Source organism: Dermacentor andersoni, chromosome 1 (genome assembly GCF_023375885.2).
Source record: "Dermacentor andersoni chromosome 1, qqDerAnde1_hic_scaffold, whole genome shotgun sequence".
In the NCBI taxonomy this organism is placed as follows: Eukaryota; Metazoa; Arthropoda; class Arachnida; order Ixodida; family Ixodidae; genus Dermacentor; species Dermacentor andersoni.
The window spans coordinates 229676228-229700603 of record NC_092814.1 but is presented as its reverse complement, the minus strand read 5'-3'; the positions used below and the strand labels follow the sequence as shown (position 1 = coordinate 229700603).

General features: G+C 48.2%; 1 long non-coding RNA gene and 1 other non-coding gene across 2 annotated transcripts in view; both read left to right on the top strand.

Moving 5' to 3' along the window:
* Positions 1-24006, top strand: part of LOC126547633 (uncharacterized) — a 66783-nt gene extending 42777 nt beyond the window's left edge. The window contains exon 2 of the long non-coding RNA XR_008609221.1: positions 23674-24006. This is a non-coding gene — a long non-coding RNA (uncharacterized lncRNA). The remainder of the gene's footprint in view (positions 1-23673) is intronic.
* TRNAY-GUA (transfer RNA tyrosine (anticodon GUA)) lies at positions 8646-8731 on the top strand. Its single transcript is given in 2 exon segments — positions 8646-8682; positions 8696-8731. It is a non-coding gene; the product is annotated as a tRNA-Tyr (tRNA).
* Positions 24007-24376: the final 370 nt, after the last annotated feature.

Genomic DNA, 24376 nt, shown 5'->3' with positions numbered 1-24376 from the left:
TACTATTTCTTCAGATAGATTATTATCGCACAGTTAATATGCGAATGCAGGCGTGATCACGACGCGTGAAGGAAGAAAATCCCTTCCAGCGACTGCGCTGTGGCTAGAAGCAGAGATGACGAACAGGAGGCAGTCAAGACAGGTGAATAGGCCCATACACTGCACGCTTGCATGTGAGGTGTGTCGAACGTGGAGTTGCGGGCAATTTGAGAATGCAGTGTTACCGGCTGACTCCACGCAGCAAATCATGCAAGCCTCTTAAAGCTCGGAAAAAGTGAATGCTTATGACATCGACACTTCGGTGTGATGCGCTTTCCTCGTGTCGTTACTACGTGCGGGATGTAAACAGCATGTGTGCTTTATGAAGAACGCTTCATGGTATTGACATTGTGTAAAAATCACTTCACTAACCGAACTTATCTGCAACTAAAAAAGTCTGCAGTCCTGATTGCTTGTATCTATAACGCTGATGTAAAGCTCCACATGTCGGTCGTGGTATAAACGAGAAAAGAAAGCGTGGACGTCGTACAGGACAGTCGTCTTATGAGGTAGTGCAACTCCATGCCGTCTCGAAGGGTGCGAACGCATGCAGCTGCCTGCTCCTGCACACAGCGACTCCCAAAAGGCCCATCCGTGCCCGTGCGTGAGTAACGCTGGCGGTAGAGATTTCCATCGCTTCGATTCTTCGCGGGCTCCTACTTTGAAAACACAAGCTTAGCGCGTTCGTTTATTGGCCATTCGTCATAGGCGACATTCGTGCGCGTACGCACTTGTCCACCCACCTCATCTCTCCTTCAGCGCCTCTTCTTCCCGCGGCCCACAAACCTTCTGGCTCGCGCGAACACGCTGCTCGGAATCCTCGCGCTGCCGCGAAGGACTCGTAGGCGGGCGCGGCGGCGAAATTGAGAAGTCAGGCATGGGTTCTCTGCAGGCCCATCCCGCGCGATGATCTATCACCCAAGCGAGCCGCGTATACACGGCTGGCGGCCCACGGTATACTACTGCCGCGTTTCTTCGCGCTCGGTCCCCCGCTCTGTCAGCGTCGTCAACGCTTTCGGCGAACTGGGCGCGGCCGCCGCCAAGAGCAATGGTCCACCGCGGGCTGACTCTGTGGCGCCCGAGAAAAATGGATGAGCGCGTTCGCGCTTTGAAATTGCGCCCCGTGCGTGTCGGGGATGAGCGCCGTGTTGTTGAGCAGCGCAGATATCTCCCGGCTCCTGCTCCCCGCCGTCACTCCACAACCCTTACCGCGTTATTGCCTCTTGGTGAGCATGCGTTGGCGCCTCCTACTCTCTTACATCCACGCAGTTCCTGGGATACACAGGCCTCAGCGGCGGCTCCTGTCCTTCGGACTTCCGATGAGCACGGTAGGTATCCCGAAAGACTTTTCAATCATCATTCGGCACACTTAAGACTGTGTGCTGCGGAAGTGTGTAGCTCGAGCTCCTACAGTTATGGAAGCGGACTGTATAATTTAAACTCTGCGGCTTCTTATTTGGCTGTCACGCACAGTGCAAAGCACCTTTACTTTCACGACTATTCAGGTTGATGGAATGCGTTTTTTTTTTGTATGTTAGCAAACGACGGTTGCCCTTAATCCCCGATCAGTCTCGCCGATACTCGGAAATCACCACTCTTAAGAATCCGGTAACAAAAAAAAAAAGTGGGAGGGAGGGGGGGGGGAGGGGAAACGACACAGCGAGATTAAACGTCGCAGGGAGGTATGCGAGTTGTAAATTTTTGGGGGAAAATTGAATACCTACCGGGTTAAAAGGTACTTCTCCTTTTCCCTCATTTGTGGGTATGCTTGATATAACGCGTTATATTGTCCGTGTTGTCATTACTGGAGTCCGTAGTGCGCGTCGGTGCCTTCAAGTGATCAGCTAGGCGCTCCTAGGCCTGTTCTTTTGTCTGTTTACTTTTGCAGTGAACTGGGCGTACTTTTAATTTCGCCCCTTTCCCCTCCTTCTTGCTTTGCCTCATTTGAATATCCTTCTGTGGGATGCCGTCACTTCAATCCACGCTTCTCGATATACTTCTCACGCACACCACCAATATTGGAGCATCGGGAGAAGTGTTTTCTGCGCTGAAAGCTGCGACAATGAGCAATGTAAAACCACTAAGGGTAAGATACAGGTCACTAAGGCAGTAGCTCAAAAGAACCCAGCACTTTCCTAGCACGAGGGGAAAAAGAAAATATTTTATTCTGTAATCTGCGAGGAGTCACATCGTCGTTTTGTCGACTATTCGTGGCGTCATTTTTTAAACTTGAATCGTTCTCTTCAATCGCATACGTGTTTGAATCTTGGCCAACCCCGAGCTTCACTCACCTGTGATCGTCCCAAGAATTCTTTGTTGCATGAACAATCGCATAGCTTCAGACACTTTACTGTTGCATACATCTGCTCCGGGCAAAATGCATGGCAAGGAACGCTGGATGCAATTAATGTAAACGCGGCCGCACTTCTATGGAAGCGAAATGCAAGAACGTCCGTGTACCGTGCGTTGGATATGCAGGTTAAAGAACCCTAGGTGGTCAAAATTAATCCGGAGCACCTAATTACGGCCTGCCTCATATTCATATCATGGTTCTGGCACGTAAAATCCCAGATTTGATTTGAAATTTTAATTAATGTATGAAATGGAAGCACGATGTACTAGTGGACATCTTTAGCTTAAATTAAGGCTGCCTAAAGGCGGTTGAAGAAAGCACCAAGTTTTCATGTGTTGCATAGTTACATCACTTCAAGACTACGTACCCGCTATGTGGCAAGAACGTATCAAGTGTTTGGTACTGCATATAATTTTATGGGTGCATAGCAAAAATCTGGAAAAGTGGCACCGGTGATGGTTCACAAGAAAAAACAAGAAAACGAAAAAGAGAGAGAAAAAGAAAACGAAGGTTCCCCGCCCCCCTTATTTAAAATGACTTAGAAATGAGGCCCTGGCCAAACCCTGTAAGATCGAGCGGAACATCACTTAGGCGATCTAGCAGATATCGGAGCATGCACACGCACTCGGCATGATAGCCAAACAGCAAACGCTGTAAAGCGCAACTAGCCCTGCTTACGCAGTGCTTGTTCCACTGCACAGTTTTACGGACGATTTATTACTGCGTGTGACGATCAAATAATCTCCAAATTTGAAGCTTCGTTCTCGTAATAGAATAGGCGCACTGGAATGTATCAAAAGGCAGGAAGGTGACTAATACAATCCTCTGCTGTTTCGCGCATTTAATTGTCAGTAACGAACATACAATAAAAAAATGTAATAATCGAGAGTTCACCCAGTACATACTCAGCAATTTCCTTGAAGGGCTCCACTTCTCCTGCAACAACAGACAGTATCATATGTGTAAGCTCGCGCCGAAGTCACCGCCTCCGGTGGCCGTGCGGCGCCCGAGCCATTTTTCACGCGGCGTGAGTCGCGCTGTGCCTCCGCATCGCGGAAGCGATCGCTGGGCTTTGGCGCACGCCATTTCGAGCTTTATGAACACAGCGGCGCCTTCGCATGGATGTGTGCGATCAGGAGTGCATGCCCGCGGGGCGCCGAGTGTTGCGCTGCCTTCTCCGCCGCCAACACTTGGTGCTTCTCGCGAGCGACGAGACGCTGCGTAGCGGCCTGTGTGGATCCGTCTTGAGAGCCCGCTGGGCCTCGACAGTCTCAGCTGATGCGAGGTCCTCCTACGTCACTCCATCATCATTGGACGCCGCTGTATTGCCGCGCAGGCAATCCTTCAAACGGCGAGAGAGCACTTTCGGGCACCCTTTGCAGCACTGACGGCGGCTCGCGCCGCTCCCCCACTCAACCGACCTCGCGCACCCCGAAAACTTATTTCGTGTGCCACGTCGTTCCCCTTCCGCAAAGATACGTAGATGTGGGCTGTAGGCTGGCGTTGTTCTCAAGACAAAGGGAATATCGACGAGGAACAGAGGAGCGGTACGAAGCGGACTAGCGAATGCATGTTTTCCATTTCTTGCCGCGCGACCTTCGTACGTTCTCTATCGCCACAGCGGTACAGAGGTATGCGCCAAAAGCCAGAGAACATTGCTCCGCATTGCGAAACAGTGGGCATGCTCATCCTATCTAAGAAATCTGGCGTATGGGACAAAGAGAGTGAAAAAAAAGAGTAAGGGCAGGTGGGAGTTGGGAAAACCGGTGTCTCCCGGTTTGCTACCCTACGCACTGCACAAGCGCAATTATCTATGTACAATGGCGAAGAACGGGAGGTTCTACATGGCTTGGACAGACTTTCTCCTCTCATTTATTGTCTCTCGCCTTAATCTGGCTCCGTTTATAGCGCACACCCTGAACCTGCGCGCGCGGTCACAGCCAGTATATACGCGCATCGGTCCGCTGTGTACACATCCACGTGTCGCGGTGTGCCGGCGCGTAGCCAAGCATAGCTAGGCGTGCACGTTTCGCTGCGTCACTACCATGCGATACGCCCGTGCGTGTAGTCCAGCTTCCAGGCAAGAATCTCTCCGGTCGCAGCAACAGCTATGGCGGCAACCGCGCGCTAATCGCGCCGCGGGCGCGCCCCAGCTTTCCCTTTGTCGGCGGCAGGGCTGCGGGCCAGGAAGACAAATCCAGCTGCCGAGGTGACAAGCGAAGCGAGGCGGCGAGCAGCCATCCACGTCTATTTCACGTTGTTCCCCGCGCGATCAGATACCGGCGGCTTCACTTTGTCTCGCGGGCCGAAGGAGGCGCCGACTACCCGCTCACCTTCTCCCGAGCGGGGCCCCAGTCTCGGCAGAGGGACCGGGCGCCGCGCGAGCGATAAATCGCAGCCGTCAATGCGTCGCTGACAATTATTCGTCCCAGCTGCGTGCGGGTACGTTCGGACGACCACCGGCGACGACAGACCCGACAGCGGGGAGCCGTCATGCGCAGCGCGGCAAGAGGTGTGAACGTGGCGAGGTGCGACAGTTGGGCAGCAACAACTGAAGGCAGCTGGAGGAGCGACGACCCCTCTGCAAATACACGCAACCCGAGTGGCGCCTTAAGAAGGTCAGATTCTGTCGGATTATAAGGCACCAAATCGCCGTCTGGTTTCGCCTCCGCTGAAGGCGGGCTATACATGACGACGCATTTAGTTTATCGGCGCTCTTTGATATTCTGCAGAGCGTTGCGCCGTATGCAGCATTACCTGACGTTGGTGAATTAGTTATGGAGTAAGATCGACAGGATTACCGACTAGCCTGACAGGCCCACCCAACTAGTGTCCGGTCAATTCAAGCATCGTGGCGCAACACATAGGTGCAGTTCAAACTGCGCACTAGCACTAAGCACAGCGCGGCGCCTGTGCCCTCTCGCAACGCCGATGACACCGCTAGCGCTCGGCGCAGAAATGGGCCTGTCGTGCTTTTCCCCAGCTGCAGAGAAGGGGCCGACACATTTCTATGGCACGCATTGCCCGCGATCACCACCGGAGTTCGCGACGTCGGCACGTTCTGAATGGCCGGCGGGCACGGTTCGTCCGCGCGCGAGTAGCATTTTCTGGCTGACCTGTCCGCACGGTGGCGCGCACATTCAGCGCACACAGCTAGACGATAAAATAGGAGAAAGCACGTTACAAAAAATACAAAGAAGTAAGGAGGGGAGCCGTGGTAGAGAGCATAACAGTAAGCTAGGCTGGACACGCCACCAGGACATTGCAGTTGGCAGCGCATAATGCATTGCAATATATGTATAGACCGTTTTTTCGTAGGCGCCGCCATATTGTGAGCGCAGTGGCGCCGCCTATGAGCAGCGCCATACTGGCTTGGGTGAAAGCGGTCTTTTGCATGGCAGGTATACGCTCGGCGGTAGGTTCTGGCGTTTGTTTTCGCGGTCGTGCGGTCTGTTTGGTATGACGTGCGCCTTCTACGTGGTAAACGGTTATGTGAGACGTGCTGAAGTGGTTAAAGGCGTCATGGCTGGAATTTCTGCTGGCGTTGAGGTGGACGGAACACGCAGCCCGATGTGTGCGCGAATATTTTTGCGTATACAATCAGCTTCCGAGATCAGTTATGTATTTCTGAATGTTCCATTCACTAATGTGACCTTATTGCAGTATTATCCTCTATTTCTAAGCTGCGGTTTAGGAGCCATGAAACATACGCGACGATCGTAACAGAGTGGGTACCGTTCTGCTACGGTAGGAGCTGTGATGTTATACTTTGACAAGCGTTCAAACTGTTCGCTGCAGGTTACATTGCGTGACTACTTGGTTCGATGGATGAGGTTTCCGCCCCTGAATAAAAGAGTTTTGGCAAGTAACAGCAGCATACCTTACAGTCTGAATTAAGCTTGTCCAGCAAATGGACTGTTTACGAACTGCGCGAGCGTCCTGAGCAGTGGTAGGTGCTGGATTAGATATATCTTTGTTCTATATACTGCATGGCCCAAGCATACTGCATCAGCGGTTATATACTTATAAACGTTGTGCGGCGTGACTATGCGAGGTCCTATTGCGGTGTTAACCCGTTGTCTCTTGCTTTTTCGAGAAAGTGGATGACAACCGAATTTTTTTTCGGTTGTGTTCATTCCGTTCTCTACGACGCACTCACACGTATTGCGGAAATTTTGTCCTCAAAAATAGGCATTGCATTCTTTTTATGTGATCCATGTCATATATTATGGCTGTATGCAGGCCAAAAAGGCAATGCCGAAGCGCACAGCTTACATATGTATCGTGCTGGTTCACCAAACGCAGTGATCGCTGTGTTGAGCAGCGCCCTCAGCCTCATGCAGGAAGGCTAGCGTAGACATATGGTAATTTGAAGCCTACTAGACTTGAAATGCGCGAGAACGATGCCGGTGCATCACAAATATTTGATAGCGCCTGCCGTTTGGATGTTTCGTGGTTGCCTTAGGTTGTCCGTGCACGAGCATGCGCTCTTATGCTTTATGTTTTACTCCCTACGCCAAGCGATCAGATAGTGAGCAGATTTACCATTTCATGCTGCTAATACAGAGACACCGGTTTTCTTTGTTGAATTAAAACCGATATAAGCAAAATATTTCACAACACATACACACACCGCGACTGACAATGTGCGTACACCGCGGCTGATTATGCACGTCACATTTTTGCGCCCCCAAGAAATGTTTCTGCCTACAGTAGTTACCGATGCACCGAAAGGCTTCCCTGACGACCTTATATGAACGAACATGGCGTAAATTTCACAAAGTAAGATCTAAAACATCTCGAAATCGTTCCGCAGCACGCGACAGCAATATTTTCAAGCAGCGCCGCGCCGGATCGCCCAAGCCAGAGAGGAGGAAAGGCTCTCCACGCGCCCTATCCTCCTCGCCCGATGAAACGGTCTATAAGTAGGCAAGCCAGCGCTCCTCTCTAGCACCCTGACATCAGTGGCAAGAGTTCCGCCACTGACTCGTTGTGAAGCCACACCCGAGTGACGATTTGGCCCGCCGTTGGAGAAAATTTCCTGCTTTATTGATTGAACTTACTGCATCACGAACGATGCACGACAGCATAGATGGGGCGCCAATTCTGCTGCTCTTAAGGTGAAGCTAGCTTCGCCTAGCTAACCGCCGTTTCGTCTATGTTAGTCTGTCCGTATTTCGCACGATACGTTTACGAATATACAGGGTGCCCCAACTATTATGCACCAAGATTTTCAAAAAATATGCAAATGCCACGTAGCTGGTAGCACCAATGTAATGTTGTTTGCCGTCAATTGGAGATGCCCAGAGGATTTTTTTTTCATTTCACCGGATTAGATAATTACTCTTGATTAATTAATCACCTTCCCGGGTGTTATAATTAGATGGAAAGTGTAAATGAGAAAATTGTAGAGCAACATGAAAAACTTCCCATACAGCTTTCTGTTGCTAATACGTGCTACATAAAAGTGTTTTTTCTGAGCGTGATGGACGCCCGCAAATGCACGCAAAATTGCCGCACGACGGACGGCTCGTGGCACTTTGCGTATATTCGCGGGCTTCTCTCACGCTTTACATTGCCCATCTATATATAATATTTGAGAAGTTGATTAATCAATCAAGGCTAATTATCTAATTAGGCGGAATGAGAAATACATACTCTGAGTATCTGAAGCGACGGCAAACATTACCTTGCTTCTATTCAGCTACGTGGCATTTGCATATTTTAAATCTTGGTGTATGATAGTTGGGACACCCTGTACATATATTAATTATCACCAGCCTCCACAATCATTTCATGCTCACCGACAGAGCAGGACGAATGAGCGCACCTCTGTACTGCTTAATCAAACTTAATATCGCGACATAAAACTTGCACAAACAATAATGTGTTTCAAAAGCGCACAGGCCTTTCAATGGAATAGTGCAGGATTTTCAACGGCTTCTTTGATTTTTCTATATTTTTTATATTTCCTTTATTTGTCCTCCCCAATTCTTAGACCACTAGACATGTGCCACTGTGATAGATAGAGCATAGTAGCATTAAATGTATTTACCTGTTTCGCACTTCTCTCCGTTAGCATTTTTTTAACCACTTTTACCCTCGACAAACATCATACATCGTCTTCGTGACCTTTCTGCGTCGACAATATACCGAAACAGTTGTAAAACAAATTAATGCTGCGAATTGAAATAAACCAAAGTACCAGCTTTGATATATTTGATGTAGCGTCTTTGAAAAGCGCGGTTTCGCTCCGTCGATAGCTCAGTTGGTAGAGCGGTGGACTGTAGATGCGTAGCGGTAATCCATAGGTCGCTGGTTCGAATCCGGCTCGACGGAACTTTTTTTTTCATTCCCAAGAATGTGGCATCTCATCAACATTGCGTGAAGAGCATACGTTTACATGGCTCGAGATTTTTGTGCACCATGATTCACAATTTTTCGATTTCAACTATACGCTAAGCGACGTTCTCCGATATCCCTATCAAACGATTGTCGCCTTGAGAGCGTTAATTTGGTGTTTGACAGGAAAAAATAGTTTTCCTTTCTATAAGCCTTTGTCGGATGTACTTAACGTTTACATCATCGCTTTTGTTTTTCATTTGTTTTTGTTCGGGCAGGTTACTACACGGGATATTAAAGGGGAGAAGGTCCAAAGGAAGATTTTTTTTAAAAAATTGGAAGATGGCGGATTTTTTATTATTCCTATTTACACTTATTCAGACATGTGCATTGATGTTTGCGGCACTTGTGGCAACACAGAGCCATTGATCCCAGAGATGGGATCTTGCATCTTCATTGTATGTTCTTACGTTATGGTGCATATCCTAGGGCGCTGTCCAGGTTATTCTTTCTTTATTTTTATTGCGATATCCATTATATGGACACTCCCGGCGCATATCTGCCGTCGCCGTCCCTGTGAGGTTGCGTGTGCAATCCAAGGGCGATAAAATCGTCGCCGCCCGCCGTAGGCTGCACGTGCGAGTGAAGGCGTGCGAGGATTAGGGAAGGAAGGAAGCGCACGCAAGGGAGGAAAGCGGGAAGGAAACGCGCCGTCTTCCGTCACGCGCGCTTCAGACACTGCACGAAGGTCAGTTCGCTCGCTGCTGCCGCTGCCGCGCTTCTCCACTCCAGCGCTTTGACAGGGAGTTTCCGCGGTCATCGAGAGAGATGAGTTCATGTTTGCTTTTGCGCGCGTGACACCGTGCTTGTTAATTTAGTGTGTCTATGTTTACAAGTTTATACGGCCGATAAAACCACTATCCTTACTTCGTATAGCTGTACGCTAATTTGCTATCGCAGTCGACGCTTCGCCTTTCGGGCGAAACTGCGACTTCTTTTTTTCACATGGACTGCAGTGGGCTTGTCTTCTTGCTTGTGAACTAGTATGCTGTATGTCATGACTTATGAAGCACTAGCGGGAACTCATTCGTGAGTGTTTTTGTATTGCTATGACTTTGTTCTTGCCAAAACGTTCCTTTTCTATGATTGCACGTAGGTGCAAATGAGTAGGCGGTGCCTCTACGATGCTCCAAGGTCTCGCTACGTACATATAACTGTAATAAAAGCTGACGAAATACAAAGTCTTCCTGAGTGAATTGGGGGTGAGACAGGGACGGAGTCACTGCGAACCGCACTTTATCGCGTCACTCACGTGGAGAGAGTCGAAGAAGCGTCGGACTCGTAAATTTTTTATTGCACTATCTGCGCGATCGGCACACATTGTGAGACTGTACTTTTTTTTGGGGATCGGCCCACATGTGACGTATAACGGCGAGTTAATTAATTTTAAATAATTTCCGTTATTTAACATGTCAAAACTGCGATCCCATTATGAGGTTCACCGTTATGGGGGTAAAGCATCCGTGGCGTAACTTTTACGGTATCGGACTTCTATGCTAGACGTCATCTGTTCGAATCTGGGCGTTGGACAATTTTATTAGTTGATTTATTTAAAAGATCACAATTTCTCTATAAGGCGAAGCAATGAATGCGATATCAACATCCTAGAATATTACAGGAAGTAAGGCTCGTATATATCTTTACTGGCCGTGTGAATTGCAGTGCCCATGAGCTGGCTAAGTAAACACGCGTGGTGTGACGTGCGCACGCACACATGCAGAGAGGACTCGATGAACGCGAGCAGTATCGGCTAGAACAAAAGAATCTTGTCGGCGTCGGCCTCGCGTTCTTGTACTGTGGCATGCTAACGGCAGGCACAACGTGCGTCCGCTTCGCGCGTTGTCGCTTAGTCTCGGCCGCCTACACACACAGCACCGCGTCTGGGCTCCTCCGGCGTTGAACTGCAGCGTGCGCCACACACGCAGCAGTACACACGTTGTTCTTGCGTCTGGACCATGGAGGGGTCTCGCCTTGTAGACCTACCCTCCATGCTTTAGTGCGATTAGCGTTTCACTGGAGCTCCTCGGCTGGCGCACTGACAAATGACAACTGGGGGTATGTTTGCGCAATGTGAGGAACGCGGTGCTTCGGTGCAGAAACTCCGCACTGACAGGTACTACCATGACTACTACGCGGGGGGAAAACGATCCAAACCCATTCATTGAGGTACTGAACTTTGCAAGACTTGTCCACCAGAAAACACGCTTGTGTAGTATTTCGCTGCTGCTTTCTGTAGCTCTACTCTGCACGTTGCTGTCATAAAGCTGTAAGCTCGACACGAAAACAGTAATACTGGCAAAGCTTCTTATGCAATGGAACTGTGCGGGTCTTGCGTGTCATACTGTCGCTTTTCTTACGTAACATGTCTGTGTCAATATTGGGCAACTATCCGAGGCTGGCCTTCCAAGTTCCAGATCAATTGCTAGTTATGACGCACATGGAAACCAAAGTATTCCGACATTTCCGAATGGAAGTGCCAGGCTATATGTCAGACTTGAAATGCCACATTTAGCCCTATGAGGTCAAGACCTTTACAGAAGTGCTTTGGAGGTCACTGCTGTGCAAGTGTGCTTGGGTAACCGAAGCCTCAGACTGGCGTCCGTATATGTGAGTTCTCGTCAAAAGGTCGTGATGGGATAAATCATGAGAGACTTCTGCAGCCGCTGCCCTGCTCCGATGATTATATGCAGGGACTTTAACGTGCACCATATTCTCCGAGATGACAAGGTGATTGATACTCGTGGAAAAAAAATTGTCAATGTTTTAGATACTGGAGGACTCTGTGTGGCGAATGACAGACAGCCGACATTTTCCCGACCGCCGGCCTCTTACAGTGTCATTGACTTGACATTACACTCAACGGACATTCTTGCATCATCAACGACGAGTAAAGATAGGATGGGCAGCGACCATTTTCCTTTCTTCGTCAACATTGCTGGATTTCGAACCACCAGCCGAAGATCCTGTCCTGTGAGGCATTGGCACACGTACAGGGACGGTCTAAGCGAATTTTCTGGATACTTGTTCGCGGATATGCTACGTAGCAACAGATTAGCTACCGCTGAGCTAAAGCTGCCGGACCACTTCCCCGCTCCGGACTTAAAGCTCAAAAATCTGTGCGCTGCCCGTGGAAGAGCGGAACAAACGCTTATGAGGACGAAAGGCGACCCGCCAATGAAGACGATATATGACAGAATTAACGCAGTGATTCTCCGCTACACAAAGAAACTAAGAAGAGAGCAATGGGCAGCAATGGGTAGCATTATGTGCAAGCCTCTCGGTCTTCACGCCAGTACCAAGGATATGGTGGGTCTTTAATAAGCTTGCTGAAAAGGTTCGACCAATCCAGCCATTTGAAGCCCTAGCATTGAAATCAGGCGAGCCACTCGCTTGTCTTGCGAATGCCTTTGCTCAAGTATACTCTTCCGGCAGGTCAACAGGCAGAACCAACCCTCCTCCACCGCTATCGTCGTCTCTGATGGATGCTTCTTTCACACTGAGAGAGTCGGAACTAGCGATGAGCAGCCTTCAACGTCACCGTGTGGTGGGACCTGACCTTATCAGCAATCATATGCTGACTAACCTACTAGGTGAGAGACGACGGGATCTGATGAAACATTTCAACGAAGCGTGGGGCGAGAGGGGATATTAACATTTATGGAAGGTAGCATGGGTGGTATCGGTTCTAAAGCCTAGAAAAAGTCCGGCTGCTCTGGACTCCTACAGACCGGTATCGTTGACCTCCTGTGCAGCGAATCTAATGGAGAAGGTGGCTTGCAGAAGACTCACTTGGTACCTCGATCAGTGTCGGATGCTATTACCGTGCATGACTGGGTTTCGGCAGCGTCTAAGTGATCAAGACAATGTACTGGACCTGCTAAGTCACATACAACATTACAATTCAGACGGCCTGTCGACACTTGCTGTTTTTATGGATGTCTCCAAGGCTTACGAATACGTGTCTCAAATAGCGATCATCAGCCAGTTATAAGCTATAGGCATTACGGGTACATACATACGTTTCTCAATGATCGCCGCATCAGAGTTCGTTTCATACTTTGAGATGAAATTGGTAAATTTCGCAGCGTACCTCAGATGAGCGTTTGGTCTCCCTTAGTACTTACCATCGCCATGGCGAGTCTACCAAGAATACTAAAACATCAAACACCCATGAAGAAGTTTATATATGCCGATCATATCAGCATATGGCTCTCCGGCTACCAGCATCGTCACCTCGCAAGAATAGCCCAGGGAGCAGTAGATGCCATTCAGAGCCACTTGACAATTCTTGACTTATCACTATCAGCAGAGAAATCATCATTCACGGTATTTCATGGAATTAAAAGAAAACTTACACGCTTGAAGCCAAATTTGAACGGGTACCCGATTTGACAAGTGACCAACGTCCGACTTCTTGGCATTACCTTCAACCACAAGCTGCTCTGACGCCGCCGCGCTGTGGAGCACGTTGTGGCGTCATCGTCACAGAGGCTTCATGTGCTCAAGCGAGTTGCTGGCATACGTTGGAATACCCACCTAACATCGATGCTACGGCTACACCCAGTGTTGGTTACAAGTCGGATCCTATACCAGCTTCCTCTGATGTGACCCTCAGATAGCCAATACGAGTGCTTAGAAACCATGCACTGAAAAGGTCTTGGGCTGTGCTTGGGAGTCCCTCAGCCGGCATCGAACAAAGAAGTGCTCTACGAAGCTGAATCACACCTTCTGGGACTTCAGGCTTCCCACACTCTCACGACCCAGCTATAGACTTACTATGTTTGAGTGAATCTGTGAGAATAGGCGCAATGAGGTAGCCGCGGAAGTCACGGTTAATTTAGGCCGGCCAGCCATGGGTGCAGAGTGATCTCGGGAGCTGCGGATGCCGCGGCCGCTCAGGTGGAGCGCGCTAGCGTGTCCTATTCTAGCGCTACCTGCACGTGAGCCCATCTTCTTCTTCGCATGCTTTGGAGGCGATAGTCGCGCCGCAACAAGTCTTCGCCCAGCAAAGCCCTCTTAAGACGTGTAGGTAACAGGCCGCGCTCACATTCTTTTGCAGCACTGAACATGTTTCGAGTCTTAGGATTACGCTGCTCGATACAGGGAAAAGGTAGACCCTCCGTTGACATTCGAGGATATCACATGCAACTTAAGTGTACCACGACTGCAGTCAAAGAGCTGCATTCCAGCTGCGGAAGCCAAGTCACTAGTTCTGGAACACCTGAACACGACTTACCCGAATCACCTCCAAGTATACACAGATGGCTCTGTGAAAGTAGACGAATATCGCTGCACAGCTGCATTCTGCATTCCCTCTCTGAGATAAGCGTGATCTGGCCGTCTGGACTGTATAGATTCGTCGACAATTGTGGAAAGCGTGGAAATAGCTGCTGCTCTGCGCAAGCTAAAGACATTGCCTCCACAGAATGTGGTTCTCCTTACGGACTCAAAGGCCGCGTTGCAACAACTCTATCTTGGTCTACCGTCCACCAAGTTCCCGTGCAAATCACTAGCGCTCATGAAAGAACTCGGCAACAAAGGCTTCACAGGAAAGTTTCAGTGGATTCCATCCCACATTGGCATTGCTGGCAAAGAAAACGCTGATGCTCTTGTATGCGAAGCGCTCCATCATCCTCCAAAAGTAAAGAACTCAAAGAGTGATCAAGTTAAAAAATTTGACATTAGAAATCACTTTGGGTGACTGTGTTCCACTACATATGCCATGTGTAACCAAGAGATTGCGTCAAGAGGAAGCCGCACTTTTATATCGAATAAGGACAGGATCTGCTAGTACGCCAGCAACTCGCCCAGCTATCAGTTCTGCTGCATCAGCACGGTTATTTAAGACGGGGCGTATCAGTTATCCGAACTGTCCAACATGCGACGAGATAGGAGACATTGAACACTTTCTGTGGTCGTGCCCGAAATTCCCAGATGAAAGGGACACTCTCCTAGAAAATCTGCAACAAAAGGACCTTCCTGCAACACCTTGTGTTCCAGTTATGGCTCGCAAAGAAACTGCACGTCTCCTTATCGCATTCTTAATAGAGACGGGTCTGATGTACATGTGGTGAAACACCACAGCGATTCTATAAGAGACGCTCGGGTGGAACGATTGCCGGCCTTGATCGCCAGGCTAAACCCGCCTGTTATACAACTGACTACCACCACCACTACTAAAGCGTTAAGCCTCCCTCCCTCCTTCTCCCATTTTGGAATGCTTCCGAATAAAACACCTTAGTCTACTTTTATCGGCCTGGATAGATGTGACAGCGTGTCGCGTTTGTGCCGCTGCTCAACACGACACTACATATTCTATCATCTATCTGTGGATGAACGTGTAGTCATAGTGGCGACTGAATGTGTTCAGAGATTACCTTCCTTGGAGGCACTAAATCAATTGCACACGCGAAGTGCTACGGTTGTCGTGTAAATTAAACTGGCTCAGAAAATAAAAGAAGCGTACAAGGCACTTACTAATTGGGAACAAGCATGTGGCCATCACTTTGATGAAGCCAGAGCAAGTCGTAAATCCTATGGGCACCTTGCCGTTGAGAGGCGCTGTGTGGCGGCTAAATTCTTTTTCATGACTAACACAATATAATCAAGACGTAGAGAGACGGAAACGAACATAACCCTTACACGCCAAGTGAGGAGCTTGCGAACTGCGATGCTCAGAGATTGAATACAGGTTTCAGACAGGACAATGGCCACTACATGAGACAGCTGATATAATGAATTTGCGCACGCTCTTTTGACGCTTTTCCCGCCCTCAGAAGAGCGAACAAGAAAAAGGAAAGATGCGGGAAGAAGACGACGACGGAGGCCAGCATCATCATCGCTTCGCCGGAGAGGTTCCGCTACTTAACAAAGCGCCCCGCGCGCTTCTAGGCCGCCACACGCTTCTTCTATTGAATCGCGCTGCTCCGCTTAACCACCGTCATGGAACCACTTCCTGCACGTCTGGACCTCTCGAGGGAGGATAGCAGAACGCGAGCGCATCAACTCTCGTTAATCATTTAAACGCAATTAGGAGTGCTGAACCCCGTGCACGTTCCCCTTATTTCCTTTGAGCACTTTATCTAACCTCCTCCCCGCCTTTACGTCCCGGGAGCCCCGAAGCGCAGCCACGGCGAGTTGCTGAGCGGACACACACACAGCCTCGCCCAACTTCGGCGGCAGCTCGAGCAAGGCGCAAAAAACCATCCATCCTTCCTTTCCACTCGAATCGCTCTTGTCTTGGAAAGCCTTTTGTTGCTCGTTCCTTTGCACCTCGCCAGGCTCCTTCCTGTTCCGTGGGTCCTCTCACGCGTGCACGGATCCCGCGAGCCCAAACGACTCGGGCAATTATTTTCGCCCCTGGGATGACCATAAGCGATACAGGCTCGCGGCGGCGGTGCTAGGGGCGGCCAACCATCGTTAGCGCGAGGCCCACGCGGCGCACGTGAACAGCATATGCGGCGACATCCACGCACCGGCGATAGTGGCGCCCGCCAGCAACACCTCCTCGCCCTCTTTCCGGGTCGCACACGCAGCAGAAGCAGCATGCGGAAGGAATGCCGCCAATGGCTCTCACTAGGGAACGGAGCAGCAACGTCTTTAAACCTGGTTGGTGTGGACGCCCCCTCCCCTTTTTTTTAATTTTTACATTTATGGCGAAGAGACATTCGGCGACAGTACTTTTCTGAGAAGTTTAACCGCGAGTATACATGGCAATTTTCACCAATAATAGCGCGGTCTTTAGGACATCAAATGTACTGCTAATTAGTAATAACGTTTAGAATTAGCCGTAAGTACTTCTTCGGCCTGCGAAGTATACTTCGTGTCGGAAGGTGAAACAACAGTAAAAATATTTGCTAGTTTTATTGTTTATTCAGGTTTTTATACTGATAACATAAAAGCAAGCGTTGAATCAACAAAGAGATAATCACGATACCACTTGTTTAACTTGACCGCAGCTATGGAGCTTAGCTTATATTGTGTAGCACAGACCGTCTAATTGGAGCTGGGCTCAGTACAGACGTTCCGCACAGATTACGTGGCAAGAATAGCTGGCGACACGTGTCTTAATTAGCCTAAAGATTCTAAGTAAATATTGCAACCGCATTTGTCACAACTGAATGAACCCTGCCTGGCTTGTTTTCCAATTCACATCTGGCGAGACCGGCGAGTTGAAGCTGTCACGCAGGAGAAGCGCCGACCTGAGCAGTAGTCGCTGACGAATGAGGACTTCTGGTCGCACTCTTCTCAGGTGCACCTGTTGCAATGCAATGCAATGGCTACAAGAAGGACGAAACAGGTAAGAAGGCGCCGAATTCGAGTGACATTTTTCTAGTAACATTTCTTTCTCTTATCATTCTTATACTAGCACGTAGGCATGAAGAATGCAAAAGAACAAGCCTTGTTAGCCTTGTTGCAACTACGAAAGCCTGTCTTTGCCATTGTCATAGGAACTTTCTTTCTCATAGCTTATGATACTCTTTAGTAGCATGTGTAAATAAAGGGAGCCTTCAAAAACCATGGGTTTTGTTTATGCAATGATCTAGCTGTAGAGAGCGAGCAAATCCTTGCAACTTTCGTTCGCTCTGAACTCACCATGATTGCACATAAATGCGAGCCAGCCTATTGCCGATCTCATCGTCGCAAAAGGTGAGATCGGCCTTTCCCCAAGCATATTCACGAGGCTCTAGAGAACTGTTTCAAAAATGAGAGGTTAATCCCTCCGACAGCAGTCGGCTAGTCGAGCGCATTCACTTTTCGAGAACTAATTAAGTTCTTCAATGTGATAAGCGAAATGGAGAATGGAAGAACAGACAATGAAAGCCCAGCACACACAGCTGCGCGCAGTCTATGCAGGAGGTCACCCCCTCTTCGGAGACAGCCGCAGTAGTACAGGCAACATTTCTCCTTTGTGATTCTATTGCGCACCATGTAGCGGGCTCGATTCTTGGTGGCAGAGGCCGCATCGTGATGGGGACAGTATACTAATGCGGCAATGAATTGACAATTAGACGGCAGATTAAGGAGCAGGTGGTCAAGTTGACCACATCAATCCGGGAACCTCTGGTATGGTGCATGACGCCGCCATATGGCGTATTTATGGTGCTCAGAACATCAGTAGTCAATATCCAAAATACTATTACGCTCCTCGCTGTTGTCTGATACTGCATCGAGGGCGAACAGAGTTGCTATCGTATTTAGTCCAACAAACAAAGGTAGAAAAGGCACTATTTCGAAGACGAGTACTTGCGCTGCAAATATGGAATAATAAGGGAAAGGGTCACCTGATGATTGTGCTGAACATAGACTGTGTCTCTTTCCTTCGTATTGTCATATTCTTCAATGTAAAATATGTTTTTATGGTTTGCATACAGGCTCGTAATTTCTTTCGTAAATTATGCCGTGAGGGACGCTCCGTATTTAATCCTCTCCATAGAAGCGACATTGCACTAAATAATTTATTCTTAAGAATTTCACGAAACTGGTGGTGCGTTTCTCGGTAAGATCTTGTAGAAGTCTAGCTTGAATTTCGCAGGCTTGCCAGGTCGAGGTCTCGCTGTCTCGTGACTCTCACAGTAACCGAAGAAAAATTATCACACGTAACCGGCAGTTGCAATCCCGTGACCACTATTTCTGTTGATTGTGGAATGTAGCGATGTGCTTTCTGGCGAAGTTTTTTTGGGTTTTCAGTAACTGGCAGAGTGGCAGCTTTCAGCGTTTAAACTTCTTTCTATGAGAAAACCATGAGAAGGGAAACAGAGAGGCCTTTTTTTTTTTTAGGCCAGCAGGCAATGAAACAAGGAAAGCATAGGAGTAATTAGCTGGGGTTTAAAGTCAAATGTAGAAAATAACGAAGGGGGGGGGGGGAGGAAGGCGGAGAAAAACAGTGGAAAAATATAACTTGTCGCCGGTGGGGACCGAACCCACAAAATTCGCATTACGCCCATGAGCAAACGTTTCAACTGCACGCTATGCCCCAACCCGCATGTCCAGCCAGCTCTCACTCGGTAAACATCAGCCCAACGTTAACAAATAAATCCAGAGTACTACTCTTTTGTTGACGTCACTGTTCCGTGGATAGACAGTTACATATGACATTTGTTCACCTCGATGCTGTACGAAAGGAGCCGCTAGGTGCATCACTGCCATATAGGTATGTATACATTGCTCTGTGCTCAGCGGCGGTTGAGTCCAGGTATTGACACACTGCTGCTCATCAGAAGCAATGCGTGTGTTTGAAGACAACGAAGGCGGTGACAGGCGATCACGGACCGTCGGCAAACAACCACTTTGCGATTGTCTACCTTTATTCATTGTACTTCCTTGTGCTGTTTATGGCTGCATGTGTTATTGCTTACAGAACACTCTCTTGTTTCATGTGCACTTTCAGTGGCCGTTATCGATTGTTTCATAACATTGTTAGTTGCCTCGTAAAGAACGTATATCCGGGTGGCAGAATCAGTCGACGTTGTGGACATTACGTAAACGTGCAGCGGACGCCAAAACATGAACACACTCAACGTGTGGACAAGCACCAAGCGACGCTTTCTCTGGCAAAACATTCAGATACTTTGAAATTTCATAGCAGGAAGGCAAATGTCGCCTGTCATAAGGCTCATGCAAACTCTGCGTCAGCTTCCTTTTCTTCCTTTTATACCTTCGATGTACTTTTGTTGCGCTTTTCTCAGTCAGCAGTTGCTTCCATCGCGCATATGCATAGCCGACCGCAAGAGCTTTTGAAGCACGAAATCCCCGTGAAAGAAATTTCCTCGGGACTTGGACACTCAGCCTTAAATCTTACGTCAGCGATGTGGTGTTTGTACAGGACGGGAAACTATCTGCCATAGACTTCAATTCGAGGGCGTAGGCATTGGATGCGAGGAATTTTTGTTTTCTCTCGCTTAATACGTTTATGAAAACTGTGAAAATATTTCTAACAATTTTTTTGGAATTCTGGGGCGTTACGTGTCAAGAGAGAGAGGGAAGGGAAGAAGGAAAGGCAGGGAGGTTAACCAGACTGAGTCCAGTTTGCTACCCTACACGTGGGGAGCGAATGGGGCGTAAAAAAACACGATCATGATTATGAGGCGTGCCATAGTGGGGGACTACGGATTAATTTGGACAACCTGAGGATCTTTAACGTGCCCCCAATGCACGGGAAAAGGGCGTTCTTGCATTTCGCCCCCATCGAAATGCGGCCGCCGCGGCACGGCTTTCATCCCGCGACTTCGTACTTAGCAGCGCAACACCACAGCCGCTAAACCACCACGGCGGGTACCAGAAATTCCTTTAGCGACCCGATCAGTTGAAGTCATTGCTTTGTGTTTGTGTTGTGCGTCTCATTTTTGTTATCGGTCGCTGGGTATCGTGCACGAATGGCAACCAACTAGTGCACCGCTATACTGGGTGTTTCAGGTAAATCTCATGTTTTCGGCCGTTGCATCATGAGTCGCTGTTAGCTGTTCCGATGAGGAATGAATAAGTTTTTGGCAAACATGTTTGTACATGGGCTGCAAAAGCTTGTCGAAATGTATTTTGAGCCTATGTGAAGTAAAGACTAGTGTTGGCATCAAGGGCTTGGTTCTTCTGCGTACGAAATCTTTGCACAGCGGCTGATCAGCTATAGACTAGCCGGACGACGATCGGCAAACAGTTTTTGTCCGCTTCGTCGGCGAACCTGCCAACATCGAAACTGCAGAAGCAGCGGTTACGACTCCCTTCATGCACTTGTCGATCGTGTGACCATCGTTGTCGGAGTAGTACGAAAAAAGGATACTTCAGCGACGCTGTCTTCCAAGGAATCGGTCGATCGTTGGCGTTTCAATGGCATCAGTGTCGTGTTCGCCAAAATTAGACAACTAGCTCCTTGAGCATTCACTGCAGCTGCATGGAAGACTCGCAAAATGATCTGAATTAGGATCACTGTCTGCGTATTGTGTCTGCGGCTCAGCGAGATCTTGGTAACGTGTGCATTGAAGATGACATGCGGGAGTTTCTGGTGTCACATGTGGCTGCCGGCATTCAGCAACAACCAGCGTACGAAATTGTGCTTCCTGCAGGTGGACCGATCAATGCTTTATTCGAATTAAAATTGAAACAATATATATTGGTAATCTCTGCATAATTCTTATCATATTTTGCACACATCATACATCTATAATCAAATCATGAAATATCAAAGTGATAGACATTTTGAACATAACTAGATCCCCTGAACAGTTTGATTGTGGCCAGGTTGGTAAAGATGCTTCATGGTAGCTACAGCACGACAGACGCGGACAAAATGATTGGCAGGGGACATGATACGGTGTCCCCTTCTATTCTTTTTGGCCGCGTCTGTCGCGCTGTAGCTACGATGAAACTTTACCAACTCTCCCTATGTTCCATCTTATTCCATCTAATGCCGTCATCATGATACACCAAGACCGATTGAAATCGGTACTAATGACTTCAGATCACAGGGTTTTCACTTTAGAGAAGCTATTGGGGCCGTGGCCAACAAGCACCATGAACAAGTGTGTTCTAGTAGCTTTGAAAAAAACAATATGCTTGCTATTATGAGTTCATATACAGCATGAGATCCTCTTTTACAAATCTCTCAGAACCGTTTTGTTCATATCAGTGTTTTTTTTTTTTTTCACTTATACTGTCGTCTTGCATGTTATGTGTTTTATTGTTATTGGCTATATTAACGGTTTTTTTTTCGCATTGTGGTTTGGGCTTGTAATGTTGATGTGTCTTTCTGAATCTTGTTTTAATGCTGTTATGTGTGCCTTAACTGCAACATGGTCAATTTTTCGAGATGAACTGTGGGCGTAAGTGTATCTGAGCATACTTGTACTGCAGTTCCTGTTCATGAATCCAGGAACTAGTAGCCCACGTTGTATTCCGGCGTCGTCAACAGCCTCAGTTAATCCTGCCGAAAACAAAAGTGCATCCCTCGCACAGCGCGCGTCTGCTGTAACAACATCCGGCAGGCTGCTTCTCCATATGAGGGGGAAACATCATATATATATATATATATATATATATATATATATATATATATATATATATATATATATATATATATATATATATATATATATAGCTTTGTGTGGTACTACAGTTTGCTAAATGTCTCCCAGAATTACAAGGGGTATCTTCTCAAGATCACATGGGAGAGTCTAAAGGTATCGAAGAGTCGAGGGCTCATAGCTGCAGTTCACAACCGAGGTATAAGGGAATCAGAGTTACTGAACTTCGCGTTTTTTTAGTCTGCTAACCCTCTTGTGTCATTGTAGTTGAATGGTGGGATCATTGACCGCACTGACACTACGGAAAACTACGGAGAATCCCTGCCTTTTCAATCTCGTTTCTCTCTCTCTCCAAAGAACTTTTCAAGACAATACATGTTCTCTCTACTACCAGCTTGGCTGAGCAGTTTTGCCCAGTGCTGCATTTCGTCATTGCGTTCTGTCCAAGGCTGCGCTTTTGGTCTCTGATGGCATCTAGTGCCCTACCTGTGCGAATACCTGTCAAGCACCTCTTAAACGAATGACTTTGGTTTCCGAGATGTAAAACACCGTTGTGTAAATATCGACGTAGCCCTTAACCGTTGCGCGTGCGTGCGTGCGTGCGTGCGTGCGTGCGTGCGTGCGTGCGTGCGTGCGTGCGTGCGTGCGTGCGTGTGCGTGTGCGTGCGTGCGTGTGCGTGTGCGTGTGCGTGTGTGCGCGCGCGCGTGTGTGTGTGCGTGTGAGAGACAGAGAGAGAGAGAGAGAGGGGCGGGACGAAAAAGAAACAAACCCGCCGCGGTTGCTTAGTGTCTATGGTATTGGGCTGCTAAGCATGAGGTCGCAGGATCAAATCGCGGCCACGGCGGCGGCATTTCGATGGCGAAATGCGAAAACACCCGTGTGCTTCTAAGCACTTCTAAGAAGCACTTCTAAGAAGCACTTCTACGCATGAATATATCTCTCTGCTGCAACACGTACAGATCACTGCCGGGGTAAACGAGCCTGTGCGTCTCTTTTGCAGATTTAGGTGCACGTTAAAGAACCACAGCTGGTCCAAATTTCCGGAGCCCTCTACTACGGCGTGCTGCCTCATTATCAGATCGTGGTTTTGCACGTAAAACTTTTGCACGTAAAACTTTTAGAAGAAACAAACCAATTAAGTGACCACGCCCCTGCGCTTGTCACGTATGTATGACTACTAAGGCCAATCGAAAACAGGTGAAGAGGATATTACCAAAATAAAGTTTAAATAATAGAAAAGAAAGTGTCTGTTCAATGAGAATCAGTATACGGAAAACCTTCGGCATTCGCGGCAGTGGTCCCACCTTGTAAACTTTCAAGGAAAAAAAAGGGCTATATAATCACGCACTACGGCGCAATGTCGAGTCGTCAAGGAGAAACAGTACAGAGATGCAACGTGGTGAATGTTTCAGAGATACTCTTTATGCCAGGACTTTGATAGTCGCACTTGCGCGAGCAGTTCCATTTTAGAAACGGAACCCAAGCAGAATTAATATCTCTATTTGCTGCAACACGCGCAGATCACTGCTCGGGTAAATGAGCCTGCGCGTCTCCTTCGCTCCATACACTTGAAGCAATGGACGCGCCGCAGTCTCGGGACTTAATCTTTCCAGGAGACCATTAGTTCCGCGCTGTTTCCACTTAACAGGTATACGCTCAGAGCTGCAGGTGTTCGTTTTGTTTTCAGCGTTTCGTGACGCAATCATGTAGCGTGCAACCTTTTCCTTTGTGATTATGCACTGCGGCACAGTATTCTTTTTCCTTTTTTTTTCCGAGATTTGGAGAACTTTCAGAAGCCACTTCACTTCAAGGAAGCGTGAAGTATAACACTTTTCCTTTTCTTTGTTTTTTTTCCTCTTCAGAGAAAAGAAGAGGGCGCCGACCTGGCATCAACTCGCTGCGGCTTGCTCTGGTTTAATCAAAGCTTCTTTGGACATCAAGACACCACGGCTCCGGTGGTTGAGCCACGCGCAGCTGGTGCTGTTAACCATGCGTGGCACACCACACTCAGTTACTCTAAATACGTGCAGCAATGTATACATACGGCGGAGCTAATGACAGCTAACCAAAAGCTGAACGCGAGAAGCTGCTGCCGCTACACTGAAGGTCTTAATTGACAATGCTAAAAACCAAGCAACAATCAAATCCCATATGTACACTTCATGCTAGTAAAAACTAGCCTTCACTGGCCCGAACTATGGCTGCTTTTGTCTCTCAACTATGACGTTCTGCCGTCAATCGCGAGTGCGTTTGCCTAGAAACAGCTTCCTGAACTGAGCTTCCTATAAAGTGACGCTCGGTTTTGTGTCCCCCTCAACGCCTCGAAACGCTGCACGAAATTTGGTGAGACTGCTCTAGCCTGCATGACCTGAGGCACGCCGGTGGCAGAGGGGAAAATAAGAAATTTTACGTGGCTCGTTCAGGAGGTTTACGTCATGCTCTGAAGTTTGTAAACGCGCAAGTCCGAGCTAAAGCACCCGGACATTGCACAATTACCAAATACGTGCACGTGTTCCTGTTTTCTGCTCATGGCGTTGGAAGAAAAGAAAAAGCAGCTTTATTTTA